General features: G+C 38.5%; 1 protein-coding gene across 4 annotated transcripts in view; it reads right to left on the reverse strand.

Annotated features, from left to right (window-relative positions):
• TSC22D1 (TSC22 domain family member 1) overlaps positions 1-15,155 on the reverse strand; it is a 138,199-nt gene that overhangs the window by 105,883 nt on the left and 17,161 nt on the right. The gene's annotated exons all lie outside the window — the stretch shown is intronic.

Raw genomic sequence — 15,155 nt, forward strand, 5'->3', positions numbered from 1 at the left:
GTTTTGTTTGTTTGTTTGTTTAAGGACCCATACATTTTGGGTAGCGTATATATTTGCAAGAAACTTATGAACAATATTTAAACCAAGGTCTGCACTATAAATTTTTCTTTTTGTCTACTCCCAATGATATTCTACTGGATCTCAAAATTCCTTCATTACATTTAATGGTAATCTATCTGGCAAGAACTGTGCACTGGGCTCTTGACTCCTTTATTTTCATGCCTACCTTACCTCCAGCCTCGCTTCCCTTATGTGCGCCTTTGTTGTTCTGATCATCTACCAACATTAATTTTGAAAAAGGAAAAAAAAACAAACAAAAACAAACCTAAAGCAGAGAAACTAACCAAACAACAGATGATTCTGAACGCAGCAACATGGCAAGCTCTTATGACATTCTTTCATTAATTCCAAGCTTTCAGTTATGCACACATAATCACTCTCAAAAGCGCAAACACCAGTATCAGTCATTTCAGTATTGCATTTGAATTGAGGCAGATTATTTCTCTTTTCACCAACTTAAAACTAACAAAAAATACTTTTATTCTTTACCTGACAACAGGCAAATTCTATTTCATGAACCATGAAGAAAGTTCTATCCTTCACGCAAACATTTCTGATGAAATTACTGATTTTGCAATATTCTAAATGGCACCTCAAAGTTATGGATCACAGAATCAGAGGTTGGGCCCAGCCTCACCAGCAGATGAGCTTGCAGCTCAAGATCTATGCATACCTCTGGTGGGACCCCACACTGACCAGACTGTGAGCTGAACTAAGTGTATATGTGTAGGCCAAAGTAAGTGAAGCCTCCCCTGCCCCATCCTACCGAAGATAAATAACAAATAACTTCAATTGCTTTGTTGGGGAGGGAACCCCTGCTCATTTATCAGACATGTTGTGCAACTGTCTGAGTAAAGCCTTGTGGCTATGCTGGTACCATTAACATTTGTTCCATTTCCTAGTCATTAGTTCTTATAATCTGAATATGGATATACAAAGGTAGCAGCATTAAACTGCTATTTACACACACATAAATATATATGTTATGCTACCAGCTCCTCTTATTAAGGTTGTCAAACACTTCCCATTACAGAAAACTCTCGTTTATCATTGCCAAATTAATTGTTTCATATAAAGTTTTTGTTTAGTGCTGACTTATGGTCTTGGGCTAAATACTGTTGCATGGGTGTCAACACGGTGGCAGAAAGGGATCTTGGAGTCATTGTGGACTCCAGGATGAACATGGGCCGTCAATGTGGGGACGTGGTCAGGAAGGCTAACCTTACTTTGTCATCCATCCATAGATGCATCACGAGCAGGTCCAAGGAGGTGATCCTCCCCCTCTATGCAATATTGGTCAGGCTGCAGTTGGAGTACCGTGTCCAGTTCTGGGCGCCGCACTTCAGGAAGGATGCGGACAGAATTGAAAGGGTCCAGAGGAGGGCCGCTCGCATGACTGGCGGCAACAGGGCAAGCCCTACAAGGAGAGGCTACGAGTCCTGAACCTGTTCAGCCTCCAGAAGAGAAGGCTGAGAAGGGATCTGGTGGCCACCTATAAACATGCCACGGGGGGCCAGCAGGCAATGGGGAAGTCCCTGTTCCCTTGACTACTACCGGGGGTAACAAGGAACAACGGCCATAAGTTGACTGAAAGTAGATTCAGGCTAGATATCAGTAGGCACTACTTTACTGTCAGGGCGGCTAGGAGCTGGAACCAACTTCCAAGGGAAGTGGTGCTTGCCCCTACCCTGGGGGTCTTCAAAAGGAGAATAGACAGCCACCTAGCTGGGGTCATTTCAACCCAGCATCCTTTCCTGCCCACGGCAAGTCGGACTAGATGATCTGCTTAGGTCCCTTCCGACCCTACCAACCAGGAAACTATGAGACCCCGGCATCCGTTCCTGCACGGGGCAGAGGGTCGGACCTGATGATCTGTTTAGGTCCCTTCTGACCCTAAGCACCATGATACTATGGTGTATATACATGAAAAACATTTCTGGGTTTTCCCCTTCCTTGCAAATCCTAGAAGGTCAAGGATCTAAACCTAAGGCTGGAAAGTTAGGAACTGCCAGAATTAAATTATCTGTTACACTACATATGAAATTCAGAGGCAAGCTAGAGTAATGCTGGCTCTACCTTAATTCCAGCATTTTCTAACTCTCACCTCCTATATAGCACTTTTTTATTGTACTATAAATTGAAAAACAGGAAATTTTACTGTACTTAATACTTAAAAACAGTATTTCAAATTGTCCATTTAAATTTTAAATCAGTTATGGAGCAGTTCTAATAAGTAATTTTACCTTAGCTACATGAGTTTTTCCACTAAACTTAAAATGATTTCCTTTGCATCCAAGTATTTAAAAAAAACAAACAAAAAAAAAAACCAACAATAAAGAAACGGTACATAAAACTATACCACTGAACGATACCCACTAGCAATGCATACAAGAACGACACTTATTTTGACACCAAAATTAACTTCCCGTTATTCCATTACAAAATATTTAACCAGAACATTTTCGAGTGGCAATCAGGCAAGACATGCCTACTTTAGTTTTACTTTGCAAATATTCAGCTGTCAAACTGATCAGATAAAAGCAAAAATAATCCTTAAAAATACATTCACCTTTAAGACTAGGTCAGAAGAGAACATTTCTCTTCAGAACCTTCAATTAAAAAAGCTAAACAAGTTACAACTATGAAGGCACATTTTTTCCATGACTTCAGAGCATCTTTCTCGAGTTGCTAGTGCAATAGATCCTCATCAATCATTTAATGGCCCTTTCATACATCCCACAAGACACAAGGGGCATTTATACACATATTTTTGTCCTCTCAACACGCCAAAGATCCACCACTTCTGAGGAGACTTGATTAATCAAGTCTACTCCACATGTGAGCTGATGTGAACTGTGCTGCACCACCTGCAGTTGTATAAGCGGCAAAATGCACATCAGTGCACAGAAAATGGCAGTAGTGCACTTTGGAACTAAAGCACCTCCAATCTGTTTTAGTTCAAAAGCGTGCCTCCACCATCCGCTCAGCGCTGATGCACCACATATACAAAGCTCTCAACTGTGGTGCTTGCATGTGTAAAAATGCCCAATAAGTTCAAAGTACTTAATTCTCCCTGTAATAGATAGGAAGATGCATGCAATTATAGATATACCTGGAACAACATGAAGTAGGGACATAAAAGGTCAAGGTATAGACTGTAGCAGGCCTTAGGCTACCTAATGGTGATATGCTTGCATTAACTTGACCGAAGCATGGCAAATAAAAGAGGTGGTTAAAAAAAAAAAAGATCAGGCCACAGGATGTCACAGGGTGTGAACCATTTTAGAAATTTAAGAAAGATGGATTAAAAGCAACCAGGCTAAAGGTTGCAAAGTTGCTTAGAGTGCATTTAGCAATTTGATGTTAGACAAGGTTAATTTTAGATAAGATATACCTCAGGGAAGGAATAAAAGTAGTCATCTGAATATTAACTATAGTAACACCTATTAGAAAAGCTTTACGTATTTTTCATCTTATCTTACCTTATTTACTAAGATTTTTTTATACTGGGCCAGTAAAGTATAAACATCTGGGTTCCTTTCAAAACCTTCATTCTTCAGCCCTGAACTATGGTTTTGGCTATGGTAACAGCCAATCTGCAGATGAACTGAGATAAGAGCTCTTTTAAAACTTAATTGGCAACCTAAGTAAAAAGCCCTTTCCCCCAACAGGGTGGCCACCTGTTAGAGGTGTTTTAAGACTTTAGGATTTAGAGAAATGTGGGTTAAAATTATTTCAAATATCAATAAGATTGTTATACAAGGCAAGATTTTTTTAGGATGATATCTTTTACTGAACTATATAGTTGGGATAAAGTTGAAAAAGCTTTTGAACGCAAGACATTCCTCAGGTCTCCAAGACGCTTACACATTTGTATACATGAAGTGTTTACAAAATTTTACTCCTTTACTTGATATGCCTTACCTGCAGTTTAGTATTTTATGTTTTCTGTATTGAATTTGCTATTAAAGTTTATATAAATTCAAATGAGTATTTTATTTTGGTGGGACTGGCTCTTTGAACCTTTCTTGGTTATCAGAATATAGCTGAGGGTCAAAGAGAAGAGCTCAAAATGGCCAGTATGGGGTAGACACTGTCTATACAATTAAGGCTTTCTACTTAAGAAAAATAAAACCACTAGCTCTTATTGTTGCAAAGATGATGCAAGGCTGCTGTTTATGCCATACGGAACAAACAACAAAAAAGCAAGTTTCACTGCTTTTATTCATAATTCTTCAGACAGCAGTGAAATTAAAACTCAGTAATTTCAAACCGTTTCCGCTTAGAAATATTTAAGTAGGAGCAGAGGTAGGCAATAGACAGCTGCTGGAAGGGGCAGCATAACAAATACCTCCTTACAACCTCTTGCTGCTGAAAAGAAACACTACAAGTGTAAAGTAGTAGAGTCCTTCCTATCTACCAGAAGTAGAGTTCTACAACAGGAGGAAATGCTATGAAGTGCCTCTCTAGCAACAGAGATGTATAAAGCTTCAAACTTTATCACACAGCTACAAGCCAGATGTTTGCTAGAAAGACTAGACTCTTCAGGAACAGCATCCCGGTAAATATTCAAGCACCAAAAAGACTTGGTACCTGGACTTTTCTCTATGCAAGTGGTAAACAGCAGATCATATGGATGGATTTTCAGCTCCTCTTCATCACTGCCCAGAATACATGCATTTAAACACCCCCTCTGAACCGAAACCGCATGCCTCTATTAATACTTGACATGCACAGTCAACAATAAAAAAAGGGAACCATTCAAAGAAGGAAGTTGCATTCAACACTACCTAAATGCAAGAGAGTAAGAGTGTGATAATACCAACTAACATTTTTTTTTAATTCATTTTAAAAAACATTTCACAAAAACTTAACATTAGCTTACTGTGCATTGGTTAAAATATTTTTCTTCTATTTTTTTTAAATTTTTTATGGCCCCTTGGATGTTTGCCACTGCAGCTCCAACATCAGCACCATAGTGTTAAAAATGCTACATTAAGCCCCTGGTGTGCTGACCATAACATTTTTCAAGCACGAGAATGGCTTCCTGAAAAATGAAATCCAAGTGAATGAGAGTTGTTAATGCAATTGTAATATCTTGCTTTGATTTAATTCAGTAGTATTGTTTACCTTTTAAACAGGTCTCTTGTATTCAGTATTTTTGCAGTGAAGCTTTACAACAATACTGTGGCTGCAATTTTTTTTCCTAATTGAAACACCAAACATAAACGTAGCTTTATTATTTCATAAAGCCAGCTATTTGTTTAGTGGTCACTCGCTCCTATCATTCAAAATTATGTAATAGATTTCATAGACGTTAGGGCTGCAGGGGCCCTCACAAGATCATTGGGTCCAGCCCCCTGCCCAAGGGGCAGGAAGTCAGCAGAGGTCAATTGATCCCAGCAAGATAGGCATCTACGTATTTTTTTTAAAGTATCGAAAGTAGGTGCTTGCACCACCTCTGGGGGAAATCTATTCCAGGCCCTGGGGACTCAGACAGTAAAGAAGTTTTTCCTTATGTCCAGCCTAAAACAGTCTTCCAGGAGTTTGTGAATGCTGGACCTTGTCTTCCCATGGTGTGCCCTAAACAGAATTTCTCCCAGTTCCTGATGCACACCCCTTATACTTCTAGGCATACCTCTATACTTATAGGCTGTCACCAAGTCACCCCTGAGCCTGCGCTTTTCCAGGCTGAAGGGTCCCATGTCTCTCAGCCTGTCCTCATAAAGCCTTCTTTCTTGTCCTCTAATCATGCGCGTGGCTCTACTCTGGACTCTCTCAAGCTTCTCCACATCCTCTCTGAATTATGGAGCCCAGAACTGGACACAGTATTCCAGCTGTGTTCTCACCAAAGTCAAGTAAAGTGGGAGGATGACTTCCTGGTGTAATGCACTAGTCAGAATTAACTGCTATTCAGTGATTTTGCTTTCCATCATAATCCATTGGTTATCTCTGACACCCACGTGATACAACTCTGTATACAGAGCTATGCATCTGATTTGTTTTCTTTTAGCTTCTGATATGTACTCTAGAAAAAAAATTACCACAGAAGATTAGAGTAGCATCCTGCATTTGACAGCAATGTGGACCAGACACAGAGAAGTGTTCAAAAAAAGCTGTGTAAAATAGTTATGGGTACCCTGCCTCAGGAAAAGCTAAACTACCCCCCAGAAGCTAAGCTGCCCCATGCCCTAAAGAATAAGGCTTTTCCCTCTGACAAGACTCATTTCCTTTTCCACTTCAATTCTAAGTCTTGATATGTATATTATCCATAATAAATGTATAATTCTGTTTTTCAAATGCTGCCAAATTTTAGACCCACGTGTCTTGGAAATGATGCATTACACGAGGAATGAATAGAAGTATTTTCTTCACCAGTTTTGAATCTTCCATCTTCCCATTTCATTGAATAACTGTTGTTCTTGAACCATGAGGAGTTAAACCATACGACCCTCAGCTACATAACTGTAAAAAGGACAGAACAAAAACCAAAGCCTTTGACACTTGAGGAGCCTCGGAATTTATCGTGTTATCTGAAAAAAAAAAAAAAAAGCCTCAAACTGGCTTTGGTTAGCAGGGAGCAAGCCCTCAAAATTAAGATAAAGCTTCTGGCTAGATGAAAGTGATTGTTTAGGGAGGGATCAAGTTTCTGGGAGGGAGGTGGGGCACTACAGACAATACAGTAGAGGGAGGTGAAAAAAGGTAGAAAGTTCCTAGGTAGGACAGACCTACACATACACAGGAATGAACAAAAGAAAGGAAAAAAAACAACTAACCCCATACAGACACACGCATTTTACTTTGTCCCTACGATTGATATTCAAAGACAATTTGGGTTTAAGACTGCTATCTGTTTACAGTAGTTACCACTGGTCCCAAGCTCCCAAAGTGAACAGCAAATGCCAAAACCAGTTTGACCTGTTCAGAAAGCAAAGGGCCTAGACTATGTGTGGGCTCACACAGTAATACACTGCACAGAGAAGAGTTTCCTTTCTCAGGAAAAGGTAACTGTACACACCTTTCCAGATACAGGTCTCCCTTGCTTTATGCTGTACATATGTTCCTGGAAAATGGTGCATAACTCAAATTCACATAAAGGGAACTACTTTACAATGTAACAAATAGGGATACGTTCCAAGACCTCAACTGTGCTGACCCCCAGACCAATTTTTACCACTTTTACAAGGCAATTTTGGTACTTACCAACAGCAGACAGTACACAAGGACAGGGTGGTGGTGAATGTTACCATAATGGGGATGGCAACTATAGAAACACATCGCAGACAGTGAGCGAGGAGCACAGATCCACATGGGAGTCTATATTTTGAAGTGCCTTACTCTCACAATGCACCGCACAAAGCAGCTGACTTCAGGCTTCCACCACACCAGTTGCATAAGACCGAATTTACCTCACATATAAAAAAATTTTAGTATCAATAAGGTCATCGCATAAGAGCAAATTCGCACATACAGAACCCACATAAAGTGAGGGAAACCTGTAGTGTTAACAGCCCCTTTCTTTACCAGCTTGAGCCTACAATGAATCTGCACTTCTTTATTTTTTTAACCTCAGTCCAGTTCCTTCAAAATTGATAATGGGACAAAGGAGTACTGATCTGGTGAAAGACCTTATTTAAGGTAAGTCAGCCATAGCTGAATACCTACAAGAGTAAACAATCCTCACTTACCTTTTCCTCAAGCGACGAGTCTTCAAATGTAAGACAAATAAAATTCAACCAACAGCAGCACCTTCTTTCTTCAGCACTCAAGGTAAAAACAGATATCACCAAACAAAACTGATTACCTGTGCCAGGACCTGTCACACAAAGCTGATCTGCTTTATTCGGTGAAACATACTGCTCTGCCTGTTGCCCCACATCAGGCAACTGTCTGATGTGGGACAAGAAAAGACATGTTCCCCTTGTCCAGGGATTCCCTGCATCCTTTGCTATATGCACAGAGGCACAGGACAGCATGGGACCCAGGGAATCCCCAGCAACAGGTGCCTCCATACTAGGTCCCCTGTCAACCCTGCCAACATATGCTTTATTCAGAGGCATAAATCATTGTGGTGGCATGGGGAATTTCCTGGGTTCTGAACCACCCCACATCTCTTTGCCAGGTCCCATGGTGACTCGTGCGCCTCCATATGAAGCATCAGCTAGTACAGGTCCCAGTGTGCTAGGGATTACCCAGGTCCCAAGTCTCCATGCCAGGACTTGTATGGGCTTTCCTTGCTTAGAGAGGTGCCCTTGGAAGTTTCAGGGCAGGTCTCTTATCTGGAACCCCTGACTCTCCCTGCTTACAGTCATCCCAAGATTCCTCAGGGAATGGCTTTGTAAGCTGGCAATGCCAAGCAGGTGGTGGGATTGGGGGGGCGGGGGCGGCAAATCCTGTGTGGCAATTCCTAGGAAGTACAGGATAAGATCCTAAAGCGTCAAGAGCAGCTGTCTGGGGAGGCTGGAGGGTGCAGGCAGCTCCAAGCTGACCACCACCACATTCTCCCACCACAGCGCAAATAGACATCTACTGCAATAAAGTGGCGTTGATTTACACCACCTTTTGTTATGGTCCCTGATGTGATGCAACAACATGTAAGGATGTCTATTGGCTCACCATGTGGCCACCATAAAAACTGTAATAGCAGCACAAATGAGACATCAGATGACATCTGTTTCTACCCTCAGTCAGAAGAGAAAAGTACAGAAACTTATTCCAAAACATGAGAGGCTTCAACTTCTTTCCCCATCCCCTCTTAAGTAGTACATAGGTCAAATTAATCAGTACCTGATAATGTATTCCTAATAGACAGTAAATGTTGGTCATTTTTAGCCATGCCGAATACCAGAAGTAAGAACTTACGAGCGAGAGAGAAAAAAAACTGTCTACTAGGGGAAAAAAAAAAAAAAAAAAAAATCAGAAAAATAAAACAACTAAAAAAAAGCACACAGCTATATTACTGATTTGCCTACGGAGCGAAATAAGCAAGCACAAGTATCACAAAAAATCAGCCCAAGCATGGACACAGCATTGCAGTGATTAGAGAAGGAATCATTCTAGAATAAAAAAAATATATATATATATATATAAAACTCTAGGTTCAGAGACGATTGATACCTTTTACTAGAACAACCAAGAAATCACAAAAAAATTATCTTTATCTGCAAGCCTTCAGGCACGTGATCTTCCTCAGGCTCAGAGAAAATGAAATATGACAAAAGTCCCCATAGATAGAAAATAAACTTAATTTTACACAGAGGAAGCTGAAGGTGGATATCTGTTCTTCTGGGTCCTGAATAAAGGCACTTTTGAAAGTGGGGTGGGGAAAGGAAATGGATGTCCAGATGGTAGTAACTACACAGCGGGAGAGTTATTCTGCTAGAGGTATTCAATTTGATTTCCCCTGGTGAACAAACCCTAAGAGACAACTGATGATAAAAATGGCAATGCTATACTGATTCAAAAACAATCAAAAACTTAAGTTAATTCTGATGCGAGTTTTACAAGCGAGAAAAGAACTACCTAGTCAGAAAACTGAAAACATTTTATAGCAAAATACTGTGCATGAGTTTGCTGTAATTGAAGTAATTCATTACAGACTATTATAAACACAACTCTATATGTGAATAAGATAATGACAGATTTCTGAGGCAAAAATAGACACAGTACAAGTTCTGACACATCACTAAGTGTATTTCTGCATAAGTATTTTTCCACAGCAAAATCTCAAGTTTTAAAATATTCACAAAAGTTCTAAAAAACATTAAAATAGGTCACAGTGATTATGTACATTATAATGTGCATATATTTAGGATTACAAAATAAAAAGAATGTCCTCTCTCAAGGAAACTGATAGGAGATTAATATCCTAATTACAGAAGTTATAACAATACAACTGCATTATACTATTTACTTTAACTAAAACTACTTGGTCAGTTCTAAGGATCAGAGCAAAACAACAAAAAAAGAAGAAAAAAAAAATATCACAAAGACTTATTTTTCCTAAGGAGTCTTATTAAAAGAAGAAACCAGAAGTAAACGTCAATACATGCACAGATCATGCTATCAGTTTTGCATGCCTACCTCAGCCAAGACCAATCATCATCAATAATTATTCTGCCAGTATAAGCCACATAGGACCGAACCCATTTACTTTTCTCATTTGGACAGCATTCCAAATTCTTATCAAGAACTTCTACTCTATAGCAATCAACTAATAATGATGTATCATTCTTGTTGTGCCACCAATTAAAGGAAGTCATTCTGAAAGAGAATTTCATATGATGACTCTGTCATATTGAATGAAATAGTTTGAATGTTTGTAATGGTTGCCCATTAGCCAGTTTCAGGAAGAAGATAAGATTTATCTCCTTATCTAGCTCATTGTTTTGAACTACGTGCAAAAGGTCCTGACTTTGCTTAAAAGTTTTAACTTCTGAATTTTATCTTTAGAAGTCTTTTACAAAAAGAGCAAATATCCTGAGTTCCGAGAGATCAAACCCTAGAGCCTTTTGACCAGATTGGTAAGAAAAGGTCATTTGCAGTGATATGAAAGTTCACCAAGAGTAATTTAAAATGCTCAAAGGAAACTAATTACTAAGCAAAAGAATCTGTTGAGTAAGATCCGAGCCCAAATTTGGGGGTAATGACAGGTTTGAGTACGAGGAGCCCATTGACGGCAGCTCACTCAATAAAAACTGTAACTTACTGTCCCAATTTGGAGGTGACTTCACTTGCAGAACAACGAAGGAAGAATCGCAAGTGTAGGCCGGATCAGATTGATCACCTGAACCACCCTCTCCGTGAACACGAATCTCTTAGTTCACGCTGAAGCTGCAGAGCGCCCGAAAGGGACTGAAAGAAGGGGACTTATTCCTATCAGTATTGAGGCCAGCCCACTGAATTGTATTGCTGAGGCGAGCCCATTGAACCGTACTACTGAGGCCAACCCATTAAATTGTACTACTGAGGAATGAAACCATATTTTGGTATTTGGCTTCTCGGAATTCTAGGATTGTAAGTATATTATGAAAATAATATTGATTCAAATCTAACTTTTAGTTGTAATTGTAGTTGTTTTTGTAATACTAATTATTATAGCATTGTTTGGGAAGGAAGTGCATTTGGAGCATTGTTTCTGAAATATGTAGTTATTGTGTTCTTAATGTTTGTGGTGTTTCTTAAAGCTAAGCAGTGTTATATATGTAGCAAAGAGTTTTAAAATAAAATTGTGTTGTATGAATTAAGTGTGTAATCACTGTGAAATCGTGCAATCAGCTAACTACTCCCCCAGCCAGTGCATCAAAACGAATCAGTAAATTGTGTGGGATTTTCTCTATTCCATAACCCACTAGAGACAGACTGGAAGAAGTCAAGTAACATCAGTGATTTTTTTGTTAGTTTGTTTTTGGGGAGTTTTTGCTTGTTTTTTTGTTCTTCAAAAGGACACAATGTAAAACTTACATATTGTGGACCACTTTGTTTCCTATATTTTTTATCATTACATGTGAAAGAATATTAAAAATTAAATTAAATGCAACATACAACCAGTGTATGAGAAGATATTTAATTTGTTTCACTTGCTTTATTAAAAAAAACAACACAAAAAACAATTTTACTTTCAAGTTCTTAGTGTTTAAAACATTTGCATTTCAGTCATTTAAAAGAAAAAATGCCTTTAAAATGATCTGTAAGCAAAATGTGAAGTAAAATTTTAAAAATCTAATTGTCTCCATTTTTCTAAAGGTTGTTTTCACAAAGCTGAAGGTATTTAAATTATTTTCCTCATTCTGTTTATTTGGGGGGAAAATACAATTTATTATGTACAGTTTTAGAAGAATCTTCCAGTCCATGTTACTTAGTGTTCTTTCAACTGCACACTATCAACTTTTTCCTCTGGGACTGACAGCAACATTGGGTCCACTTTTGTTCTTGAAAGTATCCAGTACTTTGAAAGTATGCAGTACTTTTCTAACATCACTTTTTCCTGAAATCACTTTAAAAACACATCAGTACTGAACAATATTAATTGAACATCCACTATTTATGGTCCTAATATCTTTTAGATTTCTGACTTATAATCTGAATTTCTTTGCAAACACGTTTCTAGATGTTTAAGACTTCAGATTAAATATTTAGTATGACAGCAATCTAAATTTTCAGTCACATTTAGACATGCCATACCTTTGTTTAAAATACTAGATCCTATACTCTATTTTCCTTTTCTCTGTAGGAAAACTTAGTGACCAACACTTAATGCATGAAAGATTTCTTGCTCAATTGATGTAAAGGCATGATGTAGAGAGAGATATGGAGCATCCTAAAAACAAAAAAGTCACTGAAGAAAATGGAAGAAGGAACAAGTGTTATCATTTGAAAAAGCATTCTGTTCAGAAAATTAAAACATTAAGAGAACATATCCCTTCAACAAGAAAAAAAAAGCAGACTCATTAGATCAACAATATCTGTAGGAAATATAGGATCTTTTGTGCTTTGGCAAAAAAAAATATGAAGTAGGACCTCCAATTTTTTAAATATTAAAGCTTAATAGAAGTGATTTTTAAAGGATTTTTAAGCTAGTATCCCTATAATCTTAATAAAATTCTTAAACTTACACAGAGTCTTTTTCAGATCAACTGTGAAGGTCTACTTCATTTTTTAAGTAGATAAACTTAGGCAAAATCTCAATACAATTTGCTTTGTGTAGACCTGTATGTACATGCTTTGAAGTTTCTGATGTGCAATTTGTAGTATTCTTACTAAAACTCTGTCCGTGATATTTGCAGACTATTACATAACTGTCAATGGGTATCTGAAGTCACTGAATGAGAAAAAGCTAGATACCATCTTCCTTAGCAGTATTCACATTAAGAAATCCTGTTCTGTAAGTCTGAGAGATGCTGACAGCATACAATCTAAGAACACTGAAATGTAAAAAAAAAAAAAAAAAAAAAAAAATTGCATTCAAAAAATAAATTAATACAACAATTAAGACACTCATTGCTCACAGTTATCTTTTACATTTTTGTTTTTCATTCCTCAGAACATGGTACCTTTCTAGAAGTAAAAGTTGAGATGTCCCACTAACAAGATTTTTCCTTCATGTACATGTTAGTTTCTAGTGCAAGAGGAAGCAACATGGCAGCTCAGTTACATCTCTCTGCATTCTGGCATAAGCAAACAGCAGCAAGAACACACACAGGCCTGAAAGGAGAGTTAGTTAACTACCTAAAGAGCAGACATGATAAACTACACTAATCACAACAAAATGGTGGCCTTTTTAAATAAAATATAAATATTTATGCAAAGTTTCTAAAGACAGTGCCATTCATCTGATGGCACAAACTCATTCAGGAACATATAACAGAAGTAGAATACTGTAGTAGTTTTTACTTTTTTCCTAATTTTCTTAAAGAAAATGGAAGGCTTTAAGATTCTGACAACTCTCAAAACAGAGACTAAAAATATCAAAATACCTGTGTCCAAGTTTCAGTCCCATTAATTCATCACAGAAATTTCTCAAGAAGTTCAACAATAGTTTCTATAACAGACTGTAAACTCTGGGGACCATCTCTCATCACTCTGCCTGTATAATACTTAGCATAGCGGGGTCAAAGTACTCAACCAAAGATTCCACTATCAGCAACTGTACATACTTAAATGCACTAATTTGTGAAAGGTCAGAAATTCAAGACACCACTTAAATATTTCCTTATTCCTTTTTACAACAAAATACACAAATTATAAATACAATTCCACTTACTTGGAAAGAAAAGCCTGCAGAAAGCAAATGAATAAACATTTTGCACCTTTTCCAAAAAAAATTTATAAACAACTTCTATTGTGCTCAATTTGGGATATTATACCTATAAAAGGTAGCAGTTGGCAGTGCAGTATACGGATCTACTGAGTACTTGTACCTCAGACTCATTATTTGAGCAGTTTAATAATTTACTGCACAAGTGCGTAAATTAAATCCTTAACCTTCTAATGAGCTAGCAGGTATGTTTCCATTGACATCAGTGGGGCCAAGTTCTCACTCACTGTGGCTTCATGGTCTAGAAACAGAGTTAAGAATCAGAATCACCAGTTCCTAAGCTACAACTGAATCAGCCTCAGAGCAATTAATTATTGACCTCAGCACTTTTTCCTGCCACTGGCAGGGAGTCAGACTCGATGATTCTTTGAGGTCCCTTCTGACCCTAACATCTATGAATCTTGACCTCTGCTTCAGCTGCCTAGTGAGGACAATACTTATTAACATACCATAAAAAGTATTTTGTCCTTAACTAAGCCTCATAATATGTGCTCAGCATACACAGCCAGCTTGAGAAAATTCAGGAGAATCATACTTACAGTAGAATGTGTCTAAATGTCAAACTTCTTTTAAAAAATTCCAGATCTACAAAAACATTAGCCTAACACAAACTTGATTAAGTTATTCTTGTACAAGAATAACTGCAAGCAGACCTGGACAGGTTGGACAAGGGGGCAGAAAACAACAGAATGCAATTCAACAAGGATAAATGCAAAGTGCTGCACCTAGGGAGGAAAAACGTCCAGCACACCTACAGCCTAGGAAATGACCTGCTGGGTGGAACAGAAGTGGAAAGGGATCTTGGAGTCCTAGTGGACTCCAAGATGAACATGAGTCGGCAGTGTGACGAAGCCATCAGAAAAGCCAACGGGCACTTTATCATGCATCAGCAGATGCATGACAAATAGGTCCAAGGAGGTGATACTTCCCCTCTGTCGGGCACTGGTCAGACCGCAGTTGGAGTACTGCGTGCAATTCTGGGCGCCACACTTCAAGAAGGATGCGGATAACCTGGAGAGGGTCCAGAGAAGGGCCACTCGTATGGTTAAGGGCCTACAGACCAAGCCCTACAAGGAGAGACTAGAGAAACTGGACCTTTTCAGCCTCCGCAAGAGAAGGTTGAGAGGCGACCTTGTGGCTGCCTATAAGTTCATCACGGGGGCACAAGGGAATTGGTGAGGTTTTATTCACCAAGGAGCCCCCTGGGGTTCAAGAAATAATGGCCACAAGCTAGCAGAGAGCAGATTTAGACTAGACATTAGGAAGAACTTCTTCACAG

Source organism: Alligator sinensis, unplaced genomic scaffold, assembly GCF_000455745.1.
Source record: "Alligator sinensis unplaced genomic scaffold, ASM45574v1 scaffold59_1, whole genome shotgun sequence".
Lineage (NCBI taxonomy): Eukaryota > Metazoa > Chordata > Crocodylia > Alligatoridae > Alligator > Alligator sinensis.